The sequence below is a fragment of the Triturus cristatus genome, chromosome 1_2 (assembly GCF_964204655.1).
Source record: "Triturus cristatus chromosome 1_2, aTriCri1.1, whole genome shotgun sequence".
Classification (NCBI taxonomy): Eukaryota; Metazoa; Chordata; class Amphibia; order Caudata; family Salamandridae; genus Triturus; species Triturus cristatus.
Genome location: NC_140580.1, coordinates 364,012,727 through 364,026,034, shown reverse-complemented (window position 1 = coordinate 364,026,034; position 13,308 = coordinate 364,012,727).

The window sequence follows — 13,308 nt, the reverse complement described above, 5'->3', positions numbered from 1 at the left end:
CACCAACCAGCTCAGGACCCTTCCCTGAGAACTGGTCTACCAACCTAGGGTTTAACCCCTCAGGTTGCACCGGGGTCAGAGGTGGGCTCTCCCACCCTCTGCACCCCCTTCCAGAGTCCTGCTCCCTACCAACTGGGGCGGTCCCTCTGGAAGAAGAACCGGTCAGGACACTGTTTACAGTAGTCAGACCCTTCAGTTCAGGCTGCTCCTGAACCTGGCCTCCCACCCTCTGGTCTAAAACCTTCGGTGGAATAATTGCCTGGCACTCCAGGACTTCTGGGGACTTACACGCCATCCCCCTGAGGCTGACACATGACCCATGTGTCGTGTGACTGTCTGCCTGGCGCAGATCTCCCGTCCCCTGTCCACCTGACAGTGCGCAAAGACCCCCCAGAACAGAAGTGGCGCCACCCGGGTCCCCCCAAGAAGATCTAGCCCAACTGGCTAGTCCCTGGTCCACGGGTGCATCCACTGGGAAACTCCTCCCCCAACCACTCCTCACGCTGGACTCCTGTACCCTCCCTACCGGAGCGGTACTGCCAGACTCTAGAACCACAGGAGCCCTGCTTACAGGCGCTCCAGGTCCTCTACTCACTAGGTGATCCTCCTCAAATGGGCTAACAGGACAGCCTAGGTCCCCAACTTGGTGTTCCCTCCTGAAACCACCCAAGTCCTGAGGCAGGGTTTCGTACGTCTGGGGACCCTTGGTCACCCACTTACTCCCGCTCCACTGAGCCAGGCCGTAAGCCCCTACACCCTCCTCGCTATCCTGGGACCTAGCTGGGCTACACGGAGCCTCTTCCACCACGCTGGGCTGGAAGGTACCTGAACCACTACTTGAGTCACTAGTGTGGGAAGAACTATCCCATTCCTCTTCATAACTTGGGGCCCGTTCCCATCGGTCTGCTTCCGTTGCCAGCTCCCATGGATCAGTGCGCCCCCATGCTAACAGGTGTTGGCGCAACTCGGGATAAAAACTACTGGATAGCTGCTCTCTGACGAGCAGATCATACAGTTTTTCAAAATCCTCCTTCGTGCTAACCCATACCCAATCAAACAGTGCATCCTCGCATTCCTCCACAAACTTCTCCCAAGACTGGTGAGGCAGCTTCTTCCTGCCCCTGAACTTCAACCTACATTCCTCCTCCCGGGAACTAGGTACCATACTGGGGGAACTGGGAATGGGACTCTCTGCACTGGTCTCTCTATTGCTGCCACCACTGGACTCAACCCTCCCTGGGGAGCCCAGAAAACTAAGACTGCGCTCTGGGGACAACTTACCCTCTAGAGCTAATCTCTCCCTGGCGAAGGCCCTCTCAGCCTCCGCCATCCTCTCCTGCGCTAAGACCCTCTCGGTCTCCAGCTTTTTCTCTTCTATAGTCAGCTGCGCCATCCCCCAGGCATGCTCTAACCTGAGCTTCTCCATGGCCAGCTGATGCTCCCTCTCTTCCCTCCTATCTACCCACTCCTCTGGGGACAGGGAAAGGGATGGGGTGCTGCTCCTGACACTGGACCCAGCAAGGGACTCCCTATCTATGGGGTCTTCACTCTCTACTGGCGTCCCTGTCAGGTAACCTTCCTCCTCTTCAGATTCCTCAGGGCTCCCCTCAGACCCACCACCCTCTCGGCGTGCGGCCCGGGCCCTATCTTCCTCGCTGCGCTCTCGCTCCCACTCCTCCTTTTGCCAAAGGATCAGGTTGTCCCTCAGTTTGGACTGGGTATCTGACTCACCCACCTCTATGTCCCTCTCCTCACAGAACCCTACCAGCTCCAACCTACTGTACCTAAACAGACTACAGAAGTTAAAAGCAGGCTCCATTTTGGCGGACGTTCCTGAGAAGAGTTCAACACAAGGAACCTGGGGGTTGGAGCTACACAGGAGTACACAATTCACAAAAGGTTTCAGTGAGCTCTCTATCCTGGAGAACTCACACTCACTGTCTAGTGCCACACACACCATCCACACACAACCCTCCCCTCGGACTGGTAAGGCAGTTTCTACCACCCCTGATCCCTCAACCTGACCACCACGTGACACAGGTACCAACTCTGGGCGCAGGGCGGGGGACAAATGTACTGGACACAATAACACAATGATACCTTCAGGAGAAGAAATAAAGGAACTTCAAAACAATAATCCCTAGAATGTGGTTATCTAATGCAGAGTTTTGCAGTGTGGCCAGTCGCTGCTGCGGTACAGCGCAAACGCAAGTCCAAATCCCGCCGCTGATCACCAATGTTAGAACTGGCGATTTCTGGTTGGCTGAGGCTTGCGCCAAAGTCAGGCAGAAACCACCACTCTAGTCAGGGCAAGGAAGTTACACGCCAAAGATAACCCCTGCTCACCCCCTTGGTAGCTTGGCACGAGCAGTCAGGCTTATCTCTGAGGCGATGTGTAAAGCGTTTGCGCGCGCACCCAGCAACAACACCCAAGGCCCACCACAAAGGAAACTCCACACAACGTATTCTATAAAAATAACCTTTGTATTATACACAACACATTAGATAAAAACACACACTTTACAATGTGCCAACAGGCACGGGCAGAATTTACAAGGGATTATGTACAAGACAGGGCCACCTGGACCGCTGTCAGGAATTAGCACTTTTAGATATTTTAGCATATAAAATATATAAAATCACTGTAACACAAAAATAATCTGTATAGCACACAACCAGTACTTACTGGTATCGGGGAAGTACCACCTGCGCAACCCTAACTACCTTAGGAGACTGTCACGCAGGGAACTAGAACCTCACTAGCACCACCTGTACTAGGAGAAAGCAACCAACCACCTACGTATCACAATACCTGTAGGGGTAATAGAACGTTACACATGATGCATCACATTCAGAGGTGTAGGGAAGGAAAACACATGATGCCTAAAAACATTCAGAGGTGTAAAGCAATGGCACATGATGCATCAACACACATTCAGAGGTGCAAGTAGGAACACACATGATGCATAAAGCATTCAGAGGTGTAAAAGCAATGGCACATGATGCATCAACACACATTCAGAGGTGCAAGTAGGAACAATTGCGCAAAACTCCACATGAGCCACCACCTGTGGCAGTCCCTGGGCCAACGGGCCTGGAAGGGGCTAGGACGCCCTGCGTTTAGTCAAACTGCGCCAGCTGCGCAGTCTGAAACGAAAATGGTCCCCCACCTAAACGTGGCAGCTGCCCACTAAGTGCTGGGCAGCTGGGAAACGAACTTCAGGCACTCTGCGTGCCTCTGGAGCCCTCTCTGGGCTCTGTTCACTCAAAAATGTCCCCTAGAGCCCTCGTGGCTCGGAACAGTCGTGCTCCCCTTCGTTGGAGCGCTCCGGGCGCTCTGAACACCAGACAATGCCCTCTAGAGCCCTCGTGGCTCTGCACAACGTTGGAGCCTCACTGGGCTCAAACAACAATGCCCCGGGAGCCTTCACGGCTCTGAAACAACATGCCCCCGAGGTCGGAGCGTTCACTGCGCTCTTCGTTGGAGTCCCTCTCAGGGACTCGAGACACCACAATGCCCCCGTTCGTTGGAGTCCCACCCGGGGGACTCTTTACACACAATGCCCCCGGACCCCCTCAGCACAGGCGCGGAGTCCCCCAGCCCTTCGTACTCACCGGGCTGCTCTAGGGACTCCCGCGTCGGCTCCGCTCTGTTCTTTCTGGTGCCGGCGGACTCCGGGGCTGTTTCTCGACACGGAGGGGGCAGGCACCGACAATGTGCCTCGCGCCCCCCTCTGCTCCCGCTCCGGCCGTCCTCGTCACTCTCCTCAGTACCCCGGGGCGCAGGGTAGGCTCCTGCCGGCTCCGGGGCTTCCAGATCAGCGCAAGTTTCTGGAAGGAGGCGGGGTAGGCTCCCGCCCTCCTACTTCCTGTTCTGGGTGTCCCGGTCAGCGATGCCTGACTTCCTGTTTCAGCCCGGGCTGCAGCGGTGATTATTCCGGCCGTAAGAGGGGTAGGCTCCCTCGAAATAAACGCAAATAAGCGGGGTGGGCACCCGCTATCAGGATCACAGCGCGCCTAGCGCTATAAAGCAAAACAGCGCTCCCAGCGCTATAAAGATGGCAAAGTCCAGGAAAACAGCGCGCACAGCGCTACGAAGTCCAGGAAGCGCTCCCAGGTGCTATAAGCAATGTCCAGCCACCAAAAGTTCCCTCAGAGAGCAGGGGGCAAAGGCTGGGCCCAGAGCCAGCTCACAAGGCCCTCCAGCAGGGAGGCAGTCCCCAGTGGCGGTCTCTCCTGGCGCCCAGCAGCAGCAGGCCCCCCCTCAAGTGGATCCTGCAAGAGAACACAATGTAAGGGGACACAGCCCCTTTTTATACAGTCAAGGCTTTGTCTAAGGTGCAGGGAAGGGGCGAACCAGTTCCAACAGGTTCCTGAGCACTTTGTTTTGCTCAGCCCCTCTCCCTATTCACTGGCAGGGCTAGGGTCATTAGACGCACCACAGGGGCCGGCGCCAGCATTGTGTGGGGGGAGCCCTGTCCTATTCAGGACCCAGGTACACTCCTCCCCAGCCATCAACATGCTAACTCCCCATTCACCACTGGGTGACTCCTCCTGACTCTGGGGAATTCCCTAGTCCATCACCTGACCTCACCAGCCAATCGCCAGACAAGCCACACATTTCAGACTGCACACTGAAGTGCCCACTTCTAGAAGTGGCACTTCCACACCAGGTACATGCACGCCGCACACATCAACGCGCAGCATTCACTCACACGAGTCCGCACATACCAAAAACGGGCCTGCACACCCCACGCATCAGGAACTACCGGGACACATACATTCCCCCATGCATTCCTATGGGAGGGCAGGCCAACCTCACAACACGCACGCACTTTACCCTGGGACACAGCGGTAAAGTGTGCCGAAGTCCATAAAATCACTAAACCGAGTCACCATATTAAGCAAAAAGTGTCGGGGTGAACCGGCCAGAAGGGCCAAGTCCAACACACAGCAACACCGAGGGACATGGGCAAAGCAAACATGAAGGACATGTATAAACGAAGGACTCTGGGGAAAGCAAAAGACACGAACCACAACATAACAAGCCTCATTATACGCCATATGACAACATGAACACCACCGCCTTTCTCCGAAGTCAAGCAGAAATGTCTCGGAGAAACGCAGCGGCATTTTCGGATTCCGGGGCGTGTTTTTCTTTCTCTCCTCTTGCCATTGGCTGAAATGTTTACATTCCAGGGGAGAGAAAGAAAGTAAAAAACACACCCCTGAATCCGAAAAAGACAGGGCTTCTTTGGAGAGACAAAGCTCTTCTCCAATGGCTGACCAGCATTTAAGAGGCCAGCCAATGGAAAAGAGGGGAGAAGAGGGGCGGGTTCAAGCCCCTCTTCTGAAAAACATTAAATCTCGGAGCGAGACTGCGCAAGCGCAGCCGAGCCCTAAAAATGTATGCCGGTAGATTGTAGGATTTTGAAAACAATTCACGTCTAGATTAACTCGCTATAAAAAGGTACTTGAGCCCAAGTACCCTACTGGAAGACACTCTAAGGTGAAGAGAGTATGATATTCTGCGGAATATAAACAGTATATTAAAGATATATACTTAGAATAGAGCAGAATATTAACAAAAAATGCACAGTGGTAACCGTAAAAAGTGAAAAGAAACCATATATCACCTTAGAGATTGTCTCTCGCAGTTCGAGAAAGTGCAGATGTGTGGTTTGATATAGAATCTGCTAACGTGTTTCTAGCGGGAGACTTCCTACTGTGAAGGTTTTAATGGATGCACGTACGGTAAGGCCATAAGGATGCATACCCGGCTAGAAAAAAGGAAAAAAAAACACAATGCTAAATGACTGTCACTCGAGAGACCACATTAAATGTTAATAATGATTAAAGAATATGGAATAAGTAATATTGAATCTGTGTATCAAAGTAAATAACTCTAAGAGACCGGTAAATCTATACCGCCCTTAGCATGCGGAACCAGAAAATCTTATCATTCCGACATAAGTTGGGACCACCTAACTTAAGGGCTGGCCTATCCTCAATTCATGACATGAAAGTCCGATCAATCATAAATAAAAGCTGGAGCGGAATCTAACGAGTGAGGGTCTTTCTATATCGTTACTCACGTAGTCGTGACTGCTGCCAACTTCTAAGTTCCTGGATATCGCAATGGGAGCTGGCAGTGAGACACAGTTTAAATGACAGGATGTTGCGTGAGGATGTTACGTAAATGTAATGTGCTCAACATGAAAGACTAGAACGCTAACTCCACAGAAAATGTGAATTTGATCTACTAAATACGTAATCCACATGTCAGAAGTCACGACCACTACAATGATGACTATCTGAGAGAAACAAGCACATACTAATGGGTACCTTCTTATCCTACTGTGATGCTAAAAATAGAGAATCTAGGAATGTTGCAACAAACATAAACATGTAAAACAAGAATTGTCTAACCAGAAGATGTAAAGCTCAGACTATATTAAATAGTTGGGACCCAATAACACTCAGACTGTATGTAGTTAAAAAAAAATATCACTATGCATGGGGTTGGATCAGATTAAATATAGCCTTGAATATGGTAAATCCGACATTTAACGTATTTAAAAAATGCAGTAGGCTTTCTTGATCTGATGCCCGATTATACGGCTGAATCCTTACACAAAATACCCTGACGACCATGCTAAAGAATACCATGTCTATATATTTAAGAATTATACCGTACGCATTCTCCCATGGTAATTCATTGTTTCATCCACATTTGTGGGTATTCAAAACAAAAATCCAGAAAACGTCTCTTTTCCTACGGATTTCATGACTTCTTGTTTCGTCTTGTATGTCAATTTTTTCAATAATGAGCCAACAAATGTCATCAGAAGTATGTTTGAAATCTTTAAAATGTTTCACTAGAGGTGCATTGGTCTTAGAAGTATGAATAGCGGAGCGATGTTCCATAAGACGAGTGTTTAATGAATGGGAGGTTTCGCCAACATAATCACAAGGACAAAGTAGGAGATAATTTACATTTTTGGTTGTGCAGTTATACATTCTCTTTGCTGTAATAAAATAGTTGTTGTGAATGTAGTGATCTTCTACAATGGCTGTATTACAAGACTTACACTGTAGGCATTTGAAGGTACCTTTGACTGGTGACGTTCCGTCAATGGTTTTTTGGATGAATGGTGTGCCTTCCATATATCTGGAACGTGTGACAATATCTTTAATGTTCTTATTTCTGCGATGGGCAAATAGTGGTTTGGGAAGTCTCTTTTTGTACTCTGCCTCACTGCTTAAGATATGCCAATTCACATGAAATATTTGTCTAATTTTCTCATTTATTGTAGAATGTTTGGTAATGCAAACCAATTGCGTAGCTGCGGTAGTCGTTTTAGGTTTTAGAAGGGAATCTCTATCATAAAACCTAGCTCTTTTATAGGGCTCTCGAATAAGTCTATTCGATATCCTCTGGATAAGAATTTTTCTTTCATGACACTAGCCTGTCGTTCATAGTCCTGTAAATTAGAGCAATTACGACAGAGCCGAAGAAACTGCCCAAAAGGTATACATTGTTTCTGTGCTCTCGGATGGTAGCTGTCGAAGTGCAGTAAAGTATTACGCGCTGTGGGCTTCACAAAGATCCACTTCTAGAGCTCCAGAGTTTTGTCTGATGAGAATATCTAAAAATTCCACTTGGCTCTGAATTGTATTAACTGTAAATTTCAAATTTGTGTCACACAAGTTTAGCCATTCCAGAAATTCAGTGAGGTACTCTGCAGTGTCAGTCCATATAATGAAATTGTTGTCCATATATCTAGACCAATGCATCACCGATTCGAAGAACGGTGCAATTTCATTGTAGATGTACTTCATTTCGAATGATGCCATGTAAATATTAACCACTGAGGGGGCTACTGAAGCCCCCATACTGACACCTTTAATCTGTTTTTTACAGTGTTTGTCCAAATTCAAACGTATTCTCAGTGAGAACTATTCTTAAACATTCCAAAAGGAAGGTTTTTGGGCACTGGATATTGGACTCATCAATGAACCAAGTGACCGCGTCAATCGCTTCCCTTTGTGGAATGTTGCTGTATAAAGATTCGATGTCAAGGGTGACTAGAATATGACTGCCAAAATTAAAAGGAAGATTTTGAACTTTATTAATGATGGCTCTGGTGTCCATAATGAAGGAATGATAGGTATATGGGGCCTTAAAATGTTGTCTGTGTATTTGGGCAGGGGTTCAATGATTGAACCAATTGTCGAAACTATGGGCTGATATAGCGGATTTAAGATATCCTTATGAATTTTGGGGATTCCATAGATGCAAGGCATCTTTGGTTCAGTCCGGTTGAGATGGTCAAATTCTTTGGTACAAATGGCCCCATTTTGTGAAGCATTCGTGGTTATCTGTTGTATTCTAGATGCTACTTTAGAGGTGGGATCACGGGAGACTGACGTAGAAATTTTGGTCATTGAGAAGTAGTTTCATTTTATTCTCATAAGTCAAGGTATCTAAAAGCATGATGCCTCCACCTTTATCGCAACCTTTGATAGTTAGAGATTTTTCATTGGCAATCTTCTTCAGACTGGAAAATTCATCTTTGCTAAGATTGTATGTTGGTTTTGGCATATATTTTGCGGCTTTATCCAGTTGTTTAAGAACAACATGTTCAAAAACTACAACCTCAGCACCCAATTGGTCTAGTTGAGGGGTAAATGTTGATTGATTAGATAAGAGTGACATGTTTTGCATAGTTAAAGAAGGTTCATTCTCTGCAAAGAATTGTTTGAGTCTGATCTTCGGAAAGAACGTAATGATGTCTTGGTAAAGCTCAAAAGTGTTGACCACGGCGTGTGGCACAAATGAAAGTCCCTTGGACAGCAATGTAGTACGAGGAGTATCCAGGGATACTGATGAGAGATTGAAGATCGGAATCAGGTTCCCTGTTTCCAGTATCAACCGTTGCGAGTTTCCAACATGTGTTGTTTGTTCGGCTGATAGTATTGAGGTTGATAATTGCCGCAAAATTGAGTCTGGAAACAAATATGTTGTCTGCCCCTGTGGGCACCATGCTGGCCTAAAAAAGGTTGCATAGTGCCAGGGTGAGGAGCAAACAAATTGTGGTTTCCTTGTTGCTCATATTGATATGAACTCCCTTCTCCTTCCGAGTCTGACGTGTCAGAGAAGGTATATACTCATCGGTTTCTGAAGCTGTCGCCGTGAGAATATTGATTCTGTTTATAAAATTCTCAGCAAGGTAGGGATAGGTTTTTCCCGTAAATTATATCGTATATCTTTATTTAGCTTATCCGTTTTGCTTGATTAGATATTCTGTAAATGATCCAAGTTCTTTATCGGCTTGCTCTAATTTCTTTTTTGCCTCTTTTATGGCATATAATTTTCTTTTGTCTTCTAGTTTTGCAATCTCATTTTTTAGTGACGCCACAAAATTTTTGGCAGTTTCCACAATTAGGATCATAAGATCCCGCGAACATCTATTCGCAATGAGTGACCATATTTTCAAAAACTGTCTTATATGGACAAATAGGCCCGGAATGTTACATACCCTTAAGCTTTGGGGATTACTCCTGCTCTTAAATACTCTAACATGAACTCCCCGTGAGCTCCCATAGGTTTCAATTTCTTTTTAAGAAAAACAAGATTGTTCACCTCGTCATTACTTCTCATATTGGGGTTAGATGTATTCCAAAAATTCGTGTTAAAGCCTACCAAGGTGGCAAATTCTTCATCCGTAAACCCAAAGGTCTGTAGGCGGTCCATGTATCAGTGATAATGTATGCACTGTAGAGAGAAATATGGAAAATAAATAATAGAAACTGGTCTAGTCCAGTCAAAGGACCTAAAATAAAGAAGAGGAAGAATTAATAGCAAGCCAACACCCAAAATAAAACGAGTAGTGTAATCAATATATTTAAGAAACAGCGTTAACAATAGAAACATAGTGACAATTAATTAAAAGGAGTAATGAAAAGGAACATACAAATGAACAGTCCCACACAGACAAGCTGTGGGTAATTATAATGACAAAAAGGGACCCCCTGCAACTAATATAGTCTCCTAGGGCAGGGCAATAGCAATTATGAAAATAACACCCCAGGCAACTTAACAAAAGGTATCTATACCTATGACAACATAATCTTACAATGAAAAGGACTCAGTGTACATTAGACCCAATATTTAAAAAATAGATTCATTTTATTGATATATTTGTATCTCCATAATAACCATTTAAAAAAAAAAAAACATGTGAAGAGTCATGAATAAGTAGACAACATAAATTGAACAAATAACTAACAAGAAATCATTACATATATACATATAAAGCAATTCACAATAACTATAAGTGAAGTTGAAGTCAGTCATCACATATACAACAAGGAGTATACATATAATACAAAGAACATAGTAGTGCCAAATTGATACATTTTCTTGTATGTATTTTCTATGCGTGTTCCAGCGTACACTGCGCCTTCTTCAGGAAAGCCAAAAAGATTCCTGGATAAACAACATAAAAATATGTTTGATAATATAACTGTATATATATCTGTGACAATGTACACTGAGTATTTAATAACTTTAACTGATATTTAGCATGGGTGAGATATAACTCCATGATATATTACACCCAAATGAGATTGTATTAGAATTGTGTAAACCAAACAAAAAATGAAAAAATGCGAAAAAGATGTATTATCAGAGAACATTTGACATTCATTTGAACCCTAATAATGCAGTACTTCAACATTCTAATGTATAACTACATTACATCACACTTCTCCCTTCTCATACTTAACACTAGCTTTGGTTATCCCCGATACCCCCTTTCCACAACAAAAAAAACCCAAAATAACAGCAGAAACAAAGGATACACAACCCAAAAAGGAATGAATAAAAATAATTACGAGAACACCCATGGACACCATATTTAACTTCTAATATAATCATAGAGATAGACAGGGGTTTTTTACTTCCTCTTACTTCTCCCGCCATCTCCTTCATGTTCCAACTGTGATGGAGTCACAGGATGAGTGACCCTCCACTGCTCGATTATTCACTCCTTGCACATGAACCACATGACTATGATTCCAAATTCTTCCGTCATTAGTTTTTACAGTATTTCTGAACAACTTCGCCACTTCTTTCACCTCGGTAAACTTGGACCAGTTTTAGCTCCCAACAGGTGCTTTAATCTTTACTCTATCCCCCAAGTGAAACTTGGCTTTTCTAACACACTTATGGGCATCAAAATAACTCTTTCCTTCTCTCTCCACTGTCCAATACCATTATCTTTCACTCCCTTATCAAGAACCATCCACCCAGGACAAAGTTTTGTGTTGGGAGATCACCCTTTGAACAACTCAAATGGAGTTTTACCGGTGTTAGTATGAGGTGACATTCGGTATGCTGTTATTCTGTCCTGTACCTCTTTCCTCCAATTCAGATTGTTAACCCTTGCCAATTGTATCCTTTCTTTCAAAGTTTTATTCAGTCTCTCAATTGCCCTATTCGTTTCAGGATGATAAAGTGATGATTTCTTATGGCAAATGCCACAACTTTCCAAATATTGCTCCATCTCCTGTGAACAAAACTGCAGACCATTATCCAACAACAAATGTCATGGGAAACTCTCTCGTTTGAACACTTCAGCCAAAAATGTGATCACACTTTGAGATGAGATGTCTCGTACACAACTCACTTCAACCCACCTAGAATACAAATCTAAAAGTACAATCAAATATGGTGTCTGATGTTCCCCATGAAGTGGACCAACTATATCTATAGACACTTATTTCCAAGGATGCATAGGTAACTGTCTGAAAACCATTGATGATTGTCTTGTCTTAAGTACCTTGTCACTCATTGAACATGGTATGCAATCACGAACAACATGTTCCACCATCAGATCTAAACCTGGCCACCAAAAATCTTGCCTAATGCGTTCTTTTCTTTTAGATATGCCCATGTGACCTTCATGAGCCATTTCCATGATGTTGTTCCTTAATCCCATGGGAGGGATTAACCTTGTATGCCTTGTCAACATACCATTACTCACAGCTAGCTCACCGCTCAACACAGACCAAAGTTTCTTTAACTTATCCACCTTGTTCGATGAAATTAAGCCAATCACTTTCAGTAAATCAGGATCATTCTGTAACTCCTTCTTCTACTCTTCATCCTTAAACGTGCCCATAGTGATTTCACACACTATCACCTCTTGCTCACACAAATCATCAATATCATCCTTGGGAACGTGAGTATCCACGAGATCAACCAGACGTGAAAGACAATCAATCAGTTTTTTAACAAAGCGCGCTACTCACCAGTAAGTAAGTAAGTAAAATTTATTGTTTCTGATTAATTAAAACCATTACAAGATCATAGTAAGTACATATTTCATCAATTTTTAAATTTGAGAGCAGTCTTAAAAGGAAAATGAGTTAAAAAATAAAAGTTCAAGAAATGTTCATAATTCCTTGTTTTTCTGTACACCTTCATCTGTTTTAGGTTGTTTGAGCTTAACTAGTTTCAGAAATTTTACCAACAGACCATTCAGATGTAAAAGTCTTGGGTCAAAGCATGCAATGACTGCTTGTCTCCGGGTACGTATGTTAAGTTCGTTGAAGGTGGTTTTCAGGAGAGCTACTCTTTCCTCTTTTAGCTTTTTGCAGGAGCATATCAGGTGTTCCATATCTTCTTTCCCTGAGCCACACAGCCTACATGTGGGCCCACAATCTTTTCTCAGCCAGGGTTGTAAGTGGGGTGTGGCTGGTAAGATTCCAAGCCTATGTTTTAAAAATGCTTCTTTTGATTTCCTGCAATAACCCAGCCCGAAGTATGCCTGTAGCCCGGGCGATTTGTAAGAGCTCATTATCATCCATGCGTGGCGTCTGTGGGCAAAAGTAGCTTTGTCCTCTATAAAGGAGAGTCGCTTTATGTTCTTATTTACAACACGTTTAAATTGTGCGTTCGAAAGGGAAGTTTCCCATAGATCTTTTAGACCTGTCTTTGCTAGTGACTCCTCTAGGTAGTTTTTTGCAAGTGCAGTGGAGCTGCCACGCAGGTTTTCCCAGAGCTGGTGATTCAGTGTGTTTTCAGGCGAGATCTTTATTTTATACCAGCATTTGATGTATGATCCTCGCCTAGCGAGTAATTGCTTGGTTAAACCAAATTCTAGCCGAATTTGAGCCTGTGAGGTGTATGATGGTAGATTTAAGAGGACTCTGTAAGCTTTTGAGATAGTTGTGTCCAGCAGTTTTGCGTCTGTACCTCTTAAGGCTTCACTACCATAGGTAATTGATGACTCAATTTTT